Genomic DNA, 17,773 nt, shown 5'->3' with positions numbered 1-17,773 from the left:
AGCCCTGGTGATACAAAAAGAGGCAAAAGAAGACAGTCTTCACCCTCAAGAAGCTCACAATCTAATGGGAGAGATAATATGTAAACACATGTATGTATCTATGTATGTACATATGTAGTATGTATATCTGTGTGTGTTTGTGTGTGTGTGTGTGTGTGTGTATACGATAAATAGAAAATAGTTAACAGAGGGAATGCAGTAGAATTAAGAGGGGTTGAAGAGGCTTCCAGTAAAAGATGGGATTTTAGTTGAGATTTTAAGGAAGTCAGGAAAGTTAGTGAGTGGAATAGGGGCGTTAAGAGCATTCCAGGCATGAGGGACAGCCAGAGAAAATGACCAGAGCCAAGAGATGAAATGTCTTGTTTGTGAAACAGCCAGGTGGCCAGTGTCAGTGGATCAAAGAAACAGGTAGAGAGGATTGAAGTGGAAAGAGCTATCCAAAATGATTCTGGAGACTACATTACTACCACTAGTTTGGGAAAGTAAAAATAAACCAAAAATAAACTTTTACTTTTACCTGACCTTCCTGTTACGTAGAAGGCATCTAACATCTCCAACAGTTACTGGTAAAATAGCAAAGAATGCCTATTGTCCAGACTATAATATGCAATTCAATGGACACCCCAAAGAGTTAGTTTGTGTGTGTGTGTGTGTGTGTGTGTGTGTTTGTGTGTGTGTATGCATGCATATCTTAGACACTGCAGATGCACAACAAAATGGACTCAGACTGAGCAGGCAGAAAAGGGTGCTCTAGATCATATTTGGAAAACCAGACAGTATTTTCAATAACTCCAAGTTTCTCACCTTTTTTTTAAACTCTAGTATTTTTAGGGGATGTTTTATGGTTACATGTAATGGAATATTACAATTTTGATTCCTTAGAGTACGTGTAATGAAAAACAAAAACAGAGAGGTCCATAGTGAGCATATTGCCCAGGATAAACACTGTGCACAAAGGAGAATAAAAGGTATTACTGGAGAGAAGTATGCCTAGAAAACGGAGGTGTGGTCAGTCAAATAGGCATAATAGACGGAAAGCATACGTACTGTCTTGGTACTACGTAATATCACACTAATAATGCTAAAAATTGGGAAGAGGATAAAGGAAGATAACATGTGCTTATACTACTTCTTATAGAAATTTAATTGATATAAAAAATGACAATGAGGTGTCAAAAGAATTCTAAATCTGACACAGCCATAAAATGTTTGATCTGCTTTCCCCACTGAGAGATATGTCAGTTAAGGATAATGCTAGTTTAAAATTTGTCCTATAAATTTGTAACAAAGAAATACAGTGGAAGATCATTAGTAGTACTGATTCAAGAAACAATGAAGAGATGCAGAGGGGAAAATGACAGCAGAAAACTTAGAATCCTAAACCAGAGTATCCCAAGGATATTCATGGATTAAATATGTGCTCAGACTTATTTGTCTTCTTGGGAGAATACTCTCCATTCTTACTTCTAACCTCGACTTCTTCCATCATCACTCTATAACCAAGGACCATTCAATCCATATTTATCACCCAATCAAGATTCTGGTGGCTGTCCACCAATCTCCAAGACATTCTCCTTCTTTACATAATAAGTTTAAATGCCTAAATCAAAGTCCTCCCCAACTCCTACATTCAAAATAGGGAAGTTCAATAGACAGACAGATAGATAGACAGATATTCCCTGAAACACCATAACCTCCCAAGTTCTAAACTTAATCATTTTCCATGACCTATTCCTCTATTCTACCATAGCTGCACACAAAAGATGGCATTCTTTGATCTTGCCTACACCCACACGTGTTCCACATCCACATTCACGAACTCTAATTGTCTATTCATAATCTGTTGTCATTCCACCTTTCCTTTCACCTTTCAACTCCAAACCCTGTTCTTCATCCTCATCATGATCTCCAATTTCTTTACCCCTCAATTCTTTCTCCGGCCATCACCCCTGCACTAGCTACATTCTTCTCTTCTCATCCTTATCTTCCTTATCTTGACCCTTTGACCAATTCAACTCTACACTGTCCTGTTCCCTTGAATTATTTGCCCCTTTAGCCTACTGAAGATCTAGCCCTGCTAAATCCCACCACCACCTGCCTTCCCTCCTGTTCACATGATGCTGAACAAAGCTGGAGAGAAACATGAAAATGTTCTGACTGGATCCACTACAAATTTGTGTTACATAATCTAAAATGGGCCATCACTGTGACAAGGCAAGGGCCCTAATCAATTCATTGTCCTACTCACCACAGCCTATTTTAAATTTTTTCATCCTTTCTCAAGTTTCACATAGTTCCTCCTCCCACCGCTTTATCAGCTGATTAATGCACATTTCATGCACATTTCACTGAAGAAGAATCCATTCACTGAGAGTTCCCTCTTGTCTCCAACTACTCACCTCACATCACTCTGATGTCTTCCATTACTATTGACTACTTCACCCTATCTTATAAGAAGTAGCCATTCTCCTTACCAAGTCTCTATGCACAAGTGATTCCATTCCATCTTGTCTTCTCTAGTAGACTGATCCCTCTGTCACCCCAACTCACATGTTGCTATTGTTGTTCAGCTGTCTTAGTTATGTCTGACTCTGTGACCCCATTTGGGGTTTTCTTGGCAAAAATACTGGAGTGTTTTGTCATTTCCTTCTCTAGTTCATTTGACCAATGAACAAACTGAGGCAACCAGGGCTAAGGGACTTGTCCAGGGTCACACAGCTAGTAAGTGTCTGAAGCTGAATTTGAGCTCAGGTCTTCTGACTCCAGACCCAGTGCTCTATTCACTGTACCACCTAGCTGCTCAAGTCATGTACTTATCTTCAATCTCTTCCGGTCTACGGGCTGCTTCTTTATTGCCTACAAACACACCCATATCTTTCCCATCCTCAAAAACCCTTACTTGACTCATCCATCCTCAATAACGATCATTCTATGTCTCTCCTTACTTTGTTATGAACAAATTTTAAACGAGTATTATCCTTAACTGACATATGGCTAAAATCCTCCATGAAATAGTCTCCAGTAAGTGCCCCCACTTCCTTTCCTCTCACTCTTTTCTTATCTACAGTCCTCCAACCTCATTATTCAATCAAAACTGGTTTTTCAAAAGTTACCAAATATCTCTTAACTGCTAAATCTATAGCCTTTTTCTTAATCCTCATCCTTTTTGATCTCTCTGTAGCTGGTATCAATCGCCCTCTTCAATTTGATACCCTCCTCTTTCTAGGTATTTTTGGCACTACTCTCTCCTCATTCTCCTCCTACCATTAGACTGCTCCTCAGCCTCCTTTGATGAATGTCCATGTTGTACCCACTCAGTATAGCAAACCACATCTTCCATCACAAAGTTGTCTGAAAAGTGCAAAACAAAAACAAAAAAAAATTGCCACTGCTTGATTATAAAAGGTATAAAAGAACTCTCCAAAAACCAAATGTCTTTGCAGAAGCCAAATGGAAGAGGGATTTCCTATAGATGATGAAATCTCATGACACTTGATGATAGCATGAAGCCCCAGAACACCACAAGGCCTCTTTAATGAGATTATGACTTCTCAACAGAGATCAGGTTAACAATTCACAAAATAAAGGCCAAAGGGGGCAGAGCCAGGATGGCCGAATAAAAGCAGGGACTTGCTTGATCTCTCCCCCAAGCCCCTCTAAATACCTGTAAAAAATGACTCTAAACAAATTCTAGAGCAGCAGTACCCACAAAATGACAGATTGAAACATTCCAGCCCAAGACAACCTGGAAAGTCAACAGAAAAAGTCTGTTGCACCAGTCTGGGAGAGGAGTGCAGTCCAGTGCAAAACACACTAGCACAGACTGGGCCCCAGAAAACCTGGAGCAGGCCTCAGGGGACTGAATCACTAGCAGCTGTGGTGGTTTCCAGACTTCTCAATCCACAAACACCAAAGACAATTTAGAAAGTCAGTAGGAAAGGTCTGTCAATCTGGGAGAGAGAAGCGCAGTCTGGGGCCTTGGGGCCTTGGCTGTGGCAGCAGCTACTTTCAGAGCTCCTGGCCCACAGATGGTGGAGGGATCAAGCAGCTGATCAGAGGGGGATTGCAGGGATTTCTTTGCTGGCACTGAGGCAGGATTCTCTTGCTTTGCCTGTGCATGGATCTCGGACGCAGTCCTGGGTGACGGTCTTGGGACAAGGAGGAGCACTGGAGTGGTGGAGCTTGTGGTGGCAGTGGAGAGGGAATCCTCCTCACAGTTCCAAGGCAGAAAAGAGTGCTTGTGGTTACTCAGAGCAGAGCACAGGCCAGGAGATGAGTACTCCTTAGATCATACCACCTTGGAAGAACTGAAAATTTACTAGTCCCTAGAAATATCTCTGAAAACAGCTGCACAAAATCCCTGAAGCTTGAGACAATACACCCTCCACACTGGAAGCACAGCCTTACCTTAACAAAGAGTTTAAAACTCAAGTAATTGGCTAGGGGAAAAAGCAAACAGCGGAAAAATACTCAGACTACAGAATCTTACTTTGGTGACAAAAGATCAAAACATAGAACCAGAAGAAGACAACAAAGTCAAAGCTCCTACATTCAAGCTTCCAAGAAAAATACGAATTAGTCTCAGGCCATGGAACAGCTCAAAAAGGATTTTGAAATCAAGTAAGAGAAGGAGAAGAAAAATTGGGAAGAGAAATGAAAGTGATGCAAGAAAATCACAAAAAACCAATTCAACAGTTTGCTAAAGGAGACCCCAAAAAATTCTAAAGAAAATAACAACTTAAAGGGAGGCTACCAATTGTCTAGATGATGGCACATGGTTGAATGAGGAGCCCATTAAGTTAACAATTAGTATGCTTTGGTCAGGCAACAAAAATGAAAATTGCCTATGTCCAGAATTAATAGCAACAACAGGCTACACTGGAAAATCTTTCACTGCTTTCAAAGATTTCAAGTTGTTCCCTTATTATAAAAGCCCATCTTTTTAATGAAATTCCTCTTGTCACGTCATGAGACTGTACCTTAATTAGTACACCACAATTTCTAAGAAATTAAAATTATAGGTTATTGAAAGGGCAATGAATAGATGCACAATAGGTTTACGCAAGTTGAAGGATACTACCAATAATGAATTGTGTGTAAGATATTATCTAGGAAATCCATTATAGGAAAAAGAGGAGGCCCAATAATATAGCTAGAATGAGGGGGATAATAGGGAAATAGCTCAAATGCTTCAACAGTAGCCACAGAATGTCCAAAAGTAAACAGAGGAAGGCCTCTACCACACTGGATAGATTCTCTGTAGTAGATTTAAGTGAGGACAAGGACAAGAATCAAATAAGAATAGAATACAAGGATGGTGCTATCTAAACGACTGAAATTTCACAGATGAGATTTTGAGAAGTGCTTCCTAAGCAAATCTATTTTTCTGTTTTATATAGGATTAACTTCAGTCCAGCTCTCATCCTAATTATAAGGAATTAATGGGACCTAAAATGTTCTGAATATGTAAAAGTGACACATGAGAAGAAAGAGAAATGGGCCTTGCACAGACTTTCATTGTAGATATATGTGACATACTCTGGTATCTATTAAGGGGTTTGTTGTGTGCTTAAAAAAAAAAGCACAGATTCTCAAATCATAGAATCTAAGTTGGAAGGTACGTCAGAGGTCATATAGTTCAACCTATAAGTGAACAGGAATCTCCTATAACACCACTAGGTAGTCATTTGGGCTTTCTTCATCAAATAGTTGAAGACCATCTACGAGAAGTATTATTTTACGTTTTAATTTAAGGGAAAACTTCCTAAATCTATCTCCCTGAAATTTCCATCCATTGATCCAGAGTCTGTAAAGCCAGAACAAAACTAATCTGTCTGTATAGTCTTCAATACTTAGAAACAGTTATTATACCCTGTCCTCTTCCCAACCCCTATCCCATGTCTCCCACACTGAGCCTTTGCCTTCCCCAGAAAAAACTGCCTCAATCCTTTCAACCTATCATCAACAGGCAAGGTATCCACTCTCCCCAACATCTGAGTCACACTCTCTCAGCCCTCTTATTCTCTCCAGCTTTTCTAAGTCCTTCCTAAAATGTGTCATGCAATAAACATCACTCAAAATGTAGTCTCCTATGTTGCAAAATAGGCATCATTTCTTAAAGTCGTCTACTTCTGAATGAACTTTTTTGGCTTCCATATGATACCACTGGCTCATATTAGGGTAATACACTATAACAATTTCTTCTTCAGAAAAACTGCTGTGTAGACATGCCTCCCCACTGCCATTGTACTTGTGCAGTTGATTTTTTAAGCTCTAAAGCAGGATTTTAAATTTATCTCCATTAAATTGATTATTTTTAAAAAAATATCTTATTAGGAACTTGACAATTATCAAGCATGAACATTTAAGTATACAAAGGACAAAAAAAGATACATTTAAAATTGTGCATCTTCCACATTCAGCTTATTATTTTTTAAGTAACATTACCCTTAATACAACAATACCAATACTGCCCTTCTTTGTCTTCCTTCTGCTATAGTCTGTGTATTTCTAGGTATTTTGTTGACACTTTTCTTTTTTTTTTCATCACTATCATTACTATCCCCAATGAATTTTTTTAGCTTAGGCCCAATGTATAATTCAATTCAATAAACATTTATTAAGTATTTACTTTGTTCCCTTGGCATACAAAGATGAAAATGAAACAGTAACTGCACTAATGGAACTTCCATTCTATTGGAAGAATTTAATGTGCACATAGATAAGTAAATACAAAAATATACAATGTAATTTCAAGGGGTAGAAAAGCACTAACTGAAGGGCTGGGGGGAAGAAGTGGGAGGAGAAAATGAGGAAATGTTATGTATAATAGTTGACACTTTTTTTTTAAAGGAAATTAGCAATCCTACAAGATAGAGGTAAGGAAGGATAGAACAATTCTAAAATTAAAGAAAGGAGTTCAGAGGCATTTCTATTTTTTTAAATTAAATTAAAATCTTTTTTTTGTTGTTACATTTTAAGTTCCAAACTGTCTCCTTCCCTCCCTCCCCAGTCTGGAATAGAGAAGGCCACCACTTGACACATTTATAATATATGTAAAACTATACTGTGCATATTATATTTATCAGGGTTTTTTTTTCCCCCTCTCTGAGGTGGATAGTATCTTCCTCCATAGGTCCTTTGTACTTCATATGAGTACTTATAGTACTTAAAATAACTTGGTTGTTCACAATTATTCTTTGAACAATATTGCTGTTATCATATATAACATTCTCTTGATTACACTCATTTTACTTTTCACTGTTTCATGTAAATCTTTCCATGTTTTTCTAAAATATAACTAGCTCATCATTTCTTACAGCACAGTAGTAGTCCATCACAATTATATACCACACTTTGTTCAGCCATTCCCCAATTGATAGGCATGCTGGCAATTTATAGTTCTTTGCCACCACAAAGAGAGCTGCTATAAATATTTTAAAACATATAGGTTCTTTTCCTTTTAATCTGCTCATTTTAGGAAATAGACCTAATAGTAGTATTGCTGAGTCAAAGTTTTATAATTCTTTGGGCATAATTCCAGGTTCCATAATTCCAGAATAAAATGGTTGGATCAATTCACAGCTCCACCAACAGTGTGTACCAATTTTTCCACATCCCCTTCAACATTTGTTATTTCCCTCTTCTATCATTTTAGCCAATTTTCTAGGTATGAGATGGTATCTCAAAGTTGTTTTAATTTGAGTTTCTCTAATCAATAATGATTCGGAACATTTTTTCATATGACTACACATAGTTTTGATTTCTTCATTGAAAAACTGTTCATATCCTTTGACCATTTATCAACTGGGGAACAATAACTCATATTCTCAAACATTTGACGAAGTTCTCTATATATTTGAGATAGGAGATCTTTATCTGAGAAACTGTCTACAAAATCTCCCCCCAACCCAATTTTCTATTTTCCTTCTGCTAGATTGATTTTATTTGTAGAAAACCTTTTTAACGTAATCAAAATTATCCATTTTACATCTCACAATGCCTTCCATCTCTTTATTCAAAATTCTTCTCCTGTTGATAAGTCTGATATGTAATGCATACGTTGTTCTCATATCTCCCTTTATAGCTACATCATTTGACCTTATCTTGGTAAATGGTATAAGATACTGATCTCTACCCAGTTTCTGTCATACTGCTTTCTAGTTTTCCCAACAATTTTTACTAAATAGCGAATTCTTATCTCCAAAGCTTAAATCTTTACATATGTAATCCACCTTTCTTTCTTAGCCAGTAGCAGATAGTATTGATAATTATCTTATGATATAGTTTAAGATCTGGCACTGCTAAACCACCTTCCTTTACATGTTTCTTTTTTTTAAAAATGAATTCATTTGATAATCTTTACCTTTTGTTCTTTCAAATGAATTTTGTTATTTTTCCTAACTCGATAAAATTTTTTTTTTGGTAATTTAATTGGGATAGCATTGAATAAGTAGATTAGGTAGAACTGTCTTTTTCATCATATTGGTTCTGGCTACCCATGAACAATTAATATTTCTCCAGTTATTTAAATCTGATTTTTATTTGTATAGTTTTTTTTTTAAACAAGTATGTTCATGTAGTTCCGGGGTAAGGTATTTTGTACTGTATAGAGTCATTTAAAATGGGGATCTCTTGCAGGGTTTTGTTGGTGATATACAGAAATATTGATTTATATGAGTTTAGTTTATATCTGGCCACTTTGCTAAAACTGTTTCAACTAACTTTTTAGCTGAATCTCTAGGATTTTCCAAACACATCATATCGTCTACAAAAAGAGTTTCATTACCTTATTGTCCATTCGGTTTCCTTCAATTTTTCTTCTCTTATTGCTCCTGCTAGAATTTCTAATATAATATTGAATAATACTGGTGATAATGGTCATCCTTGCTTCACTCCTGATCTTATTAGGATGGTTTCTGGCTTATCCCCGTTACAAATAATGCTTGCTAATGGTTCTAGGTAGATGCTTATCATTCCAAGGAAAAATCCATTTCTACCTACACTTTCAAGTGTTTTTAAATAGGAATGAGTGTTGTATTTTGTCAAAAGTTTTTTCTGCATCTACTGACATAATCATGTGATTTTGTTACTTTTTATTGATATAATCAATTATGTTAATAGTTTTCTTTATGTTGATATCATCCCTGCATTCCTAGTATAAATTCCATTTCGTCACCATGTATAATCTTTATGATATATCGTTGTAGTCTCCTGGCTAGTATTTTATTTAGAATTTTTGCATCCACATTCATTAATGAAATTGGTCTATAATTTTTTTTTTGTTTTTACTCTTCCTGGTTTAGGTATCAGCACCATATCTGTTTTATAAAAGGAGTTTGACAGGACCCTTTCTTTGCCTATTATTCCAAATAATTTAATATTGGAATTAGTTGATCTTTAAATGTCTGATGAAATTCACATGTAAATCCATCTGGTCTTAATGCTTTTTTTCTTAGGAAGCTCATTTAAGGCCTGTTCTTTTTCTAAATAGGCTTATTTAAAAATTCTATTTCCTCTTGTTAATCTAGACAATTTATATTTTTGCAAATATTTTTCCATTTCACTTAAATTGTTAAATCTATTGGCATATAATTGGATAAAACTACTCTTGATAATTGTTCTGATTTCATCTCCTGCCTTTACTTTAACAGCTCTTCCATTCATTCCTCATTTGTATGAAATAATTCCTCCATTTTACATCTCCCTACCCAATTTTATTTTTTAGGATCATCCCATCATAATCAATTCAATCCCAAGCCTAACTACTCAAGTAATAATAATATCTTTAAGAGTTAAAGATAACTTAAGAAGTAAACATTCTAAGTCCTTTATAATTGTTTTTAATGTTTACCTTATGTTTCTCCTGAGGCTAGTAAGTCAAATTTCCATTCAGTTATGGTCTCTTCTTCACAAATACCTGAAAGTCCTTTAGTTCATTAAATATTCATTTTTTTTCTATTCAGCATAATACACAGCTTTGCTGGGTTATTCTTGGTGCAAGCCCAGCTCCTTTGCTCTTTGGAATTTACTGTTCCATGCCCTTTGGCCTTTTAATGTAGAAGCTACTAAATCCTGTGTCATACTGACTATAGTTCCACAGTATTTAAATTGTTGGGTTTTTTTTTAAGTTGCTTACAGTATTTTCTCCTTGACCTGGGAGCTTCAAAACTTAACTAAGATATTTCTTTAAGTTACCTTGGGATCTTTTTCAGGTGGTGATCAGATTTCTTTCTATTTCTATTTTATCCTCTCATTCTAAAACTTCAGGGCAATTTTTCTTGATCTCTTGAAGTATATTGTCTAGACTTTTTTTTTTTATCACAACTTTCATGTAGTCTAACAATTCTTACATTGTCTCTCCTCAATATGTCCTCTAGGTAAGTTGTTTTTCTAATGAGATGTTTCACATTCTCTTCTATTTTTTCATTCTTTTTATTTATTTAAAATTGTTTAATATATAATATATAAAATAATAAATGATTAATTATTTAAATATTAATTATGTAATTATTATTTCTTGGTGTCCTATGAAATCATTAACTTCCTCTTACCCAATTCTAATTTTTGAGTTATTTTCTTCAATAAGTTTTTGGATCCCTTTTTCCAACTTTCTTGATTTTTTTTTTTTTTGGCTAGGCAATGGGGTTAAGTGACTTGCCTAAGGTCACAGAGCTAGTAAGTGTTAAGTGTCTGAGGCCGGATTTGAACTCCTGTCCTCCTGACTCCAGGGCTGGTGCTCTATCCCCTGCGCCACCTAGTTGCCCCTGGGTTCTTTCTCTTTTGCTTACTCATTTTTGTTTTATTATTTTTAGCAGCTTATTTTTTCTGTTAACTTTGTGTTAAAGTCAGATTGGGGGATAATATCTCAGACTTCAAGTTTTTTGTGCTGTTGTTTTCCGAGTTCTATTTGAGGGTCTGACTTCAGGTATTTCTCTCTGCCTCAGAGCCACAAATCAGGACCCCAGCAATGCTGTCACCACAAACACACTTGCTCCTTGCAGTCCCTCTTGCAGCTACAAGCTTCAGTTCACCCCTCTGTCCTGGAACTAAAATCAAGGACTTCACTCTCCTGCAAGTGCCCACAGCCAGCAGGGTCCCTGCCCTCTGCAACCACATGCACTTGGCATGTGCTCTCTCCTCCCTGCCCACAGCCACAGCCTGGGACCATGTCTGGTCACCTGGGTTTGGCATCCAGAGACAGTGCAGGGCCATGCAATGTTCCTTGATCAGCTGTCCAATCCTCTATCTTTCTCAGTGAGGCTAAAGCTCCCAAAGCTAGGGCTGCCCCCAGGCTTGCCTCTCTACAATATTGGAATTAATTGTTCTTCAAATGTTTGGTAGAATTCATTTGTGAATCTATCTGGTTCTAGGTATTTTTTCTTAGGGAGCCCATGCATGGCTTGTTCAATTTCTTTTTCTAAGATAGGGTTATTTATTTAAGTATTCTGTTTCCTCTTCTGTTAATCTGGGCAATTTATATTTTTATAAACGTTCATCCATTTCACTCAGACTGCTAGCTTTACTGGCACATAATTTGGCAAAATAGCTCCTAATAATTGTTTTAATTTCCTCCTCATTGGTGGTGAATTTACCCTTTTCATTTTTGATACTGGTAACTTGGTTTTCTTCTTTTCTTTTCTTTTTAATAAAATTAACTAGTTGTTTACCTACTTTATTAGCTTTTCCATAAAACTAGTTCCTAGTTTTATTTATTAGCTCAATGATTTTCTTACTTTCAATTTTATTAATCTCTCTTTTGATTTTTAGGATTTCCAATTTGGTGTCTAATTGTCTTGCCTCTGTACTGACTGCGGTGATATTTCAGGTCAACTTCATGAATCATTTAGAGTGAAATACAGTATTCAGGCTACTGTTCTCCCTCATTCCAGCTACAACACCAGCTCATTTGCTTTTCAAGTTATAAAAACTCCTTACCACACAATGTTTTATATACCATTTATTTGGTACATACCATTGTTGATAATATGTTCTAATCTACTTACAATGTTGCCCTTTGGGCCTTCTTCAATTGTAATTATTTATACATCACAGTATTCCATGATTCACAGCCATACAGAATCACCAGAAACACACTATTATTTAAAAGATGGACTTTTGAAGCAAGAAGCAGCTTGGAATCACTGAAAACGCTGCTCAATTTCACAAAATCAAGACAGCAGTCTCTCTTTCTATTCAACTATAGATCCAATACAAATGTAATGGAATTTTACTGTGCCAAGGAAATGACGAATGATAGATTCGGAGAAACCTGAGAAGTCTTGTACGAGCTGATACATAATGAAATGAACAGAACCATGAAGACAATTTCTTGGGCAATCACGGAAATAATTCTGAAAAAACTGCAGAAAACGACTAATGGACTAGAGGTACATAATGAGACACACACTGTCAGATATGACCAATGTATTAAATTGTTTTTCTTGACTATACTTTTATACAATACAAATGCATAAACAATAAATAAGAAAAAAATCAATGATTAAAAATTTTAAAAGTACAAAGAAGAAAACAAAGATAAAACAAACCAGGCAATTTTGTTATTGTATTAAATTTATCATTCTTTAAAAATTGTATGTAATAGAAGTTCATGGTCTCATTTACAATCTTTTTTTGTTCACTATATGTTTACATTTTAATGTCTATTGATGATTAAGTTCATAATACAGAATGAAATTCAAGTTAAAGAAAATTTATGAGCCCAGTTCATTGTACACCTGTAGTCAATATCTGTGCAAGATATATCTACCGATGGATTAACTCAATAGGTTACCTAGGCAATACATATTCTTCATCCACTTGATTTTTCCTGTTCTTTCCAAATAAATCAACAAACCTCTAGTACCATTACTCACAATACTAATTTATATTCATAAAGATGTCCCTAAATCCCTACCAGTCTGAAGTGATGTTAAATGGCGCTTTAGTGCTAAGCGCATCTACTAGGTCTTAAATGAGCAATCCCTGTATGTATACTGTATAAATATATGATGCTGGTATATTCAATACAAGCTCATAAAACTGAATAAAAGCTTTAAATCAAAATAGAAAAACAAGTTATTATTAGCTATAAGTATCACCATTCTGGTGACAAAGTTGTCTTTTTATAAAATATATTTGTAGTTTATTACACAGTAAATTATTTTGTCACATGAAATTTCAAACTTTAAAAGACTATTTTTAAAGAAATATTGATAAGCTGGGGGGGGAAGTATCTTTTGCATTCCTCAAGATAATAACAATCTACTAGGGGTGTTTGAGTTCAGGAGTTTTGCATTGTGATAGGGCTAAAGATGACTGGGTACCTATTTGGAAGAAATATAGTGAACCTCTAGAAGAGAAGGGCCATTAGTTGCCTAAAGAGGACTCAGCCAGCCCAAGTCAAAAAACAAACAAATAAACAGAAAACTGAGCAGGTTAAAATTTCCATGCAAGGGTTTATGAGAATGGCTACATTCCAGCCTGGGTAAGATAGGAAGGGGAACGGGAAGAAGGAAGAAAATAACATCCTCTAACATGCCACTTACCACTCTCCCTACCCACTACCCAAGCTATTTAACTCTTTGCTCTTCCTTGGCCAAACAGCCTCTTTTTCATCTGCTCTGCTCCAGATAACAGTATTCTTGCTATTGCTACAAATTACCTCCTTCACTTCAAATGCCACATAATTCTCGTTTTAAATCTTTGGAGAGAAATGGTGAGTAATGCAGCAAAACTATTTAGGGCTGGGATTGAATAGTAATACACATTGTCTCTGACAGTCAGATAGTACTAGGTATGCTAACGAAATGGCCAGTGGCAGTATAGTGTGTAGTCTGTACTTGAGTCAGAAGATCAAACTAAAGTTGCGACTTCTAACACTAGCAATATGATTGTGAAGTAAATCAATAGGCATAATATTTGTAATCCTACTCCACAGAGTTTGACTAATGAAAACATTCTGTAAAATTTAGGTAGATATATAAATGTGAGTAGTTTATTATTAGCCAGAATTGTACAGTCAGATACAAACCAAACATCTTTTCCTTTCCATTCTCTATCCCCCAAATATTCACCTTCCAAGCTACCTAATACGCATTTATAAGACTGTGTCAGTCACTACATTCGTGGCATGACCCTTACTCTTCCCTTAAACTTAAGTTTAACCTTAAAAAAATAATAATCCCTAAATTTAAACCTAAAAACCTTAAAAAAGAAAAGAAAAAGTTCTTTCATAGTGGTCCACTTCTAATCTACATTTTAACTACTCAGCAGGTGCCAGCTTTTGTAATTACTGTACCTTCTGAATTCAAATTAATCCGAGTGAAAAAATAATAATTGTAATAAGTATTTAGCTAGAAAGGAGAATCAAAACTTCTAATTATAGACTATTCACCGCTGACCAATGAACAGATCAAATTCTCAAATTCTGGTGCTTCTTCAATTCCTCAATCCTCATTTAATGCAAAGTGCAATTCTTCTGGAATTACTCTCTATAATGAATTCTTCAGTTTCAGACACAATAAAAACAATGATAGGTATCTTCAGCTTTACTTAATTTAATTAGGAATTACAGCAAGTCTATAATTTACAAATGACCTATATATGCAAACAACTACTTTTACTCTACCCTAAACAACTCCCTTATCTTTTATCATCTAACCACTGGAAACATACTTGGAGCTTTTAGAAAATTCAGAAATAAAATGAGGAAGAAAGCTATAAAAAGAAAAGCACTTTAAAAGAACAGATGCCCATAGGCACACCCTTATACAGGACCTATATAGTAGCACTTTTCAATCAATCTCCTGCAATTTTTCACTTTTTTGTTTCACAATCAAAAATGCAAACACTTCTGAAAGGACTGAAGGACAATTAGTCATTTACTCCTTAGTATAAAGTAAACAATTACTTTCTTAACACTAAACTGAGATCAACTGCATTTTGGAAAGAGAAGTATTAATTTGGGGAAGTAGTTATAGGAGAAACAATTCTGGAGTACAGAAACACTTTGCAAATGGTCGGGCCTGGGTAGGGTGCAGCAATGGTGGGGAAGGAAATTAGGGATGCAACAATGATACTGAAAGCCAGAGAAAAAGTCTCTTGGAAGTAGATGGGGTGCATAAAAAAAGGTACAAACATACACTCTATTTCAAGTTATTCTTGGGCTAACCCTATAACCATGAATGGGGAAGAAAGCACTCTTTCCTTCTCCTGTCATCTGCTCCCAGCATCCAAAACTCAAATTAGTCTTAATGGTAATGCAATTCAGTTCCATTATGTGTTAAATAAACTTTTATGGCTTAGATTGGGAGCCCACTATTTATAGCATTGATTTTAAAGCAAAAAAAATTCCAACGTCTAAGAAACAAACTTAAGGGTAAACTTCTGGAACACAACCCATTTGGAAGTTGAGGACTATCTATATAACTAATGCTTTATTATCTATGACATAAAGGAAAATAATTCTTTCTCCTATGACTGATAGCAATACTTTATCAGTGGAGCCTCAGATAATTTTCATCTCAATTACTCCAGATGAGACAGACTAGGTTCAATAAAGATCAAGTTTTCCAGTCCAGTATACACAAGGTAGATTTTGCTTCAGGAGATTTATGTGCAGGAAAAAGAGATAGACTGGTAAAGCTGCAGTACTATCTAGAAAAATTGCAGAGGTTGTGTTTTGTGTATGTATCTGAATGTTTGTCTGTCATTTGTAATTACTATATTAACTTGGCTACCCTCTCTGTGCAAATCCTGAGTAGTCCCAGTCTGGTCTGATGTAAATCTCAAGAGGTCACCACAATCCCTATCACTAATGATATAAATCTGATGATGCAGTTCTAACTTGAATAGTCACTGATCGTTGGGGGATCCCTCAGGTTCTGGTAACTCTGGTCTGCTTCTGATAATTCTGGTTCAGGGGCAGCTAGGTGATGCAGTGAATAGAGCGCTGGCCCTGAAGTCAGAAAGACCAAAGTTCAAATCCAGCCTTCGACCATACACTTGAACTTACTAGCTGTGTTACCCTGGGCAAGTCACTTAACCCTAACTGGCTAAAAATTTAAAAAATTTAAAATTAAGAAAAACCTGATAATTCTGGTTTGTAATAATTGTCAGTAGCTCAAAAAAAAAAAAGTATGGAGAACTTAGTCCTGATATAAAAACTCTGTTCTGGTTAAACTCTGTTTTAAAAAAGATACATTTATTTTAAACAGTTTAACCACACACACACACACACACACACACACACACACACACACAGAGCACAAATACATCCTTGATCCCAGGGAGAATCTTTTGATTTTGAAATATTGTACATGCTTAAATTAATTGAGACTTCATACCCAAATTGTCTCTCCCTGATGTCTGTAATTACTGCCATTCTAAGGCTAAATTCATCATCCCAATAAACAGGCACTTCCTCTGACTGTTTGAGGGTATGAAAATTTTAAGTGCAATCAAAGTTAAATCATAGTGAGATCACTGGAGATAACTGAAATACAAAACTCCTTTAAAATTTTTTAAAAATTATTTATGGTAGATTTTGATAAATCGGGAAAAATTATTATTTACAGCAGTTAATCTATGTCCTAAATGGTAATACTTTTGGCCACCTTTATAACTGAATTTCTATAATTGGATCAAAACTAATCTGTACTGGTCTCTGAAGTACAGAATGCTTAAACTGAAAGACAACAAAATGATTTCTTAATGCTAATTCAGAAATATATTCAACTAGATTAGTGTTACTTGAGAGGCAATAACTGTTGTGTCTATGTCTAACAATACTGTTTCATGTTGGCATTATACTTATAATTTCTCCCATTATGATTTTTGAGAAACCATGGTATAAGAAATGCTGTTAATTGGGTAATTTGACTGTATTATTATAAGGTTAACTCCTCTTTCAATCTGAATGCTATGAAATCATGAATTTGAGCTGTCACTTATTAGAGACTTTTCTTGTTATGGTTTTTAAAAACTGCATACTTTACCTTAAAATGAATAATAACAACAATTAATTAGCTTTAGAGAAAGATCTGGGGGGACTTGCCATATTCTATGGACCTTCAGCCTTGGTACGGTCAAAAAATCTTATTAGCTTTGCAAAAGGAGCTACAAGAATGTACATGACTAAGGAGAGCTTGTCTGAAATATTATGATGGGGAGCCAAGTATAATGGATTCTATTGCTTTTATTTTTCTGAATTTGTGACCACTACTTGTCTCAACTTCCTTATGCAAGTGACTAAGGCAATTAGTTCTTAGACTTGCCACCTCCTTACTCATTGGTTTAACAGTTATATATTCATGTATAATACATATCCTCAAAGGGAAGAAAGGATAAAGATGTGATGTGTATCTTTTAAAAAAGTTTTCATTTTTAATAGATTAATAAATTTCACTTGAGGGCAGCTAGGTGATACAGTGGATAGAGCACTGGGCTTGGAACGAGGAAGTTTCATCTTCCTGGGCTCAAATCTAGCCTCAAACACTTACTAGCTATGTAACCTTGAACAACTTATTTAACATGTTTGCCTCAATTTTCTCATCTGTAAAATGAGTTGGAGAAGGAAATGGCAAAGTACTCCAGTATACTTGTCAAGAAAACTAAAAATGGCATCACAGAGTCAGACACGATTGAACAACAATGACGAGAAACTTCATTTTTGGGAAAAGTAACAAGATTAAACTATTTCTACTTGGGAACTAGGACATATATAATTGACTTTCAAGTATTTTCTATATGATATAAAAATATACTTAAAGGA

At 35.5% G+C, this 17,773-nt stretch overlaps 1 protein-coding gene across 6 annotated transcripts in view; it reads right to left on the bottom strand.

The window, feature by feature from the left end:
- The window catches only part of ZBTB21 (zinc finger and BTB domain containing 21), a 45,991-nt gene that overhangs the window by 7,134 nt on the left and 21,084 nt on the right, over positions 1-17,773 (bottom strand). The window lies entirely within an intron of this gene.

Source organism: Vombatus ursinus, unplaced genomic scaffold (assembly GCF_900497805.2).
Source record: "Vombatus ursinus unplaced genomic scaffold, bare-nosed wombat genome assembly UNPS02014924.1, whole genome shotgun sequence".
In the NCBI taxonomy this organism is placed as follows: Eukaryota; Metazoa; Chordata; class Mammalia; order Diprotodontia; family Vombatidae; genus Vombatus; species Vombatus ursinus.
This window is presented reverse-complemented; position numbering and strand designations above follow the sequence as displayed.